Raw genomic sequence first — 2,531 nt, forward strand, 5'->3', positions numbered from 1 at the left:
TCCACGGAGGCAGGAAGAATCAAGTCGGCCCAGCTGCTTTCTCCCAAACACTCTCCATCAGAGGAGAAGCTGCTCTTGGTGATCTCCTCAGCTCTGACTCAGGAATAACCCCTATGCTTCCAAGTTCCTGTTCCCCAGGTCATCACTTGCTCCATCTCTCATTGTACTTGTTTAATGACTGGGTCTCTATATACACTTGCTATTTATTTATTTATTTTTTTAAAACAATTCAGTAAAAAAGCTGGAAAAGAAAATCCATGGCAAACTAAATGATGCTATTCATAAAGACCCTATAGGACAGATTGGAAATGCCCCATAGTTTCCAAGGCTATGCATCTTCAAGGAAGCACATTGTCACAGCTTTTTCTCACAGAGCTGCTACTGTTTTTGATTAGCAATCAAGCACTTTAATCACTGTGCCATTAGGCCTCGAAAAGGATATTAGGTTTCTGATGTTATAGATGAGAACACATATACAAACATCAGAAACAATTTGCTCAAGACAACAGTTAGTAAATGGTTAAATATTTGGAGTTTCATCTGAAGCCTGTTAAACTCTGATTTTCTTGTTTCTTCCTACTGTCTTTTTTAAAATTAAGAAAGATGTGCATCAGGATTGTATACATTCACCAAACCTACCCAGTCTGTATGCTGAGCCAATTATTAAAGATGCGGGACTCTGAAAAAGGAATATACTACTAGGATTGGAGCAAGACTCATCAATAATAACTTTTGTTAGCAGAGCACACAAACCTTGATTGCTGAAAGCAAGGAAGACTTGAAGTGCTTGTTGCAGAAGGTCAAAGACTACAGTTTTCAATATGGATTGCATCTCAATGTAAAGAAAACAAAAGTTTTCACCACTGAACCTATAGGCACTATCATAATTGATGGAGCAGAGATTGAAACTGTCAACAGCTTCATCTTTCTTGGATCCACAATTAATACACTTGGTACCAGCAGTCAGGAAAGTCTGAAGTCAGAGACCTCTCCAAATTACAGAGGAGCAATAATGTTTGTTTGAGGACTAAGGTGTGTCTCATTCAGGCCGTGGTATTTTCATTAACTTGCTATGCTACTGAGACTTGGATAGCAAATAAAAATTATAGAATAAGAACTAATGCTGTTGAGTTATGATGCTGGAGAAGAATACTGAATATCCCATGGACTGCCACAAGAACAAACATAGGTCTTAAAGAAAGTGCAAAAAAAGTACTCTTTGGAGGCAAAGATGGTAAGACTTCATCTTACATACTTTGGGCATGTTGTGAGGAGAGGCTATTTATTGGAGAGGGACATAATACCTAGGAAAGTGGAAAGACAGCGAAAGAGAAAAAGACCCTCAACCAGGCGGATTGGCACAGTGACTGCAGCAATGGGCTGTGTGTCAGAGATTGTGAGAATCGTACAGTTAGGACAGGGTTCAGATCTATTGTTCATAGAGCTATTGCTATGAGCTGTACTTGACTCAGTTGTCTTTTTAAGCAACTATGCTTTTAAGTATGGATTAGATATTTTCTCTTTCTTTAACATAAATTTTGGATTGTTCACTAGTAAGCCAATGAGGGCTTCTTTGATTATTCCATCTACTCTGTGCAGAAAATGTAAAGATTGGATAATGTGGTGAAGAAAATGACGTGTATTTTTTTTTCTGGCCACAATCTTTGCAACTCTTAGTACATAGCTGAATTACAGTTAAGGACTATGCAAATATAAACTGTCTGTGGCCCACCAAGTGTATTGGCTAGATTGCTTATAGTATGAATATAGTAACTGACACCTTACTATAGCTAGATGATGCTTTTGGTATGTATAGTATTGTGGAAATGGTCATTTCTGCCATTCTACCAGACTTAAACAAATCCATAATGAAGGGCTTGAAATCTTCAAGAAAGAAGAGCAAGAGAATGTATCACATCCCTGTACCTTTACTCAATTTTACAGCCCACCAGCCCATTCTTCTGGTGCATGCCAGTCCATAAAACCAAACAGCAATGGAAGTAGATTTTTATCTGAAATGAAATTTTTATCTCTCCTTTAGTGATGATGCAAGTTTAATTAGTCTTCAATGTGTGTTGTTTTTGTCCAGAATAAAAGGTTTTTATTCCTACCATTCCTGTCTAATGGAAGATTATTCTTATTTAAAAACAATCAAGTAAGAAGAAACATTATAGTAATAATGATAATTCCAGGATTATTTGCAATAGTAAAAATTAAAGTAGAATAGTAGAATAGCAGAAATTAAAGTGTTTATTAAGAAATGAGTGAACCAATAAAATGCAGTTCATGTTGACCATGGAATGGTATTCATCCACATACAAGGAACGGAATCTTGATAGTTGCTATGACAGAAATGAAACTTGAAAGCATTGTGTAAAGTGAAATAAGCCAAACATAAAAGGAAAGTTGACATATTTCAGCTAACAGATGCTGCCCTGGATGTGCTTACCAAGTTGTGCCAAGAAATCTGGAGAACAACCACTTGGACAACTGACTGGAAGAGATCTATATTTGTTCCCATCCCAAAGAAA

Source organism: Elephantulus edwardii, unplaced genomic scaffold, assembly GCF_000299155.1.
Source record: "Elephantulus edwardii isolate Elephantulus edwardi_28Jun2011 unplaced genomic scaffold, EleEdw1.0 scaffold00009, whole genome shotgun sequence".
Taxonomy (NCBI): domain Eukaryota; kingdom Metazoa; phylum Chordata; class Mammalia; order Macroscelidea; family Macroscelididae; genus Elephantulus; species Elephantulus edwardii.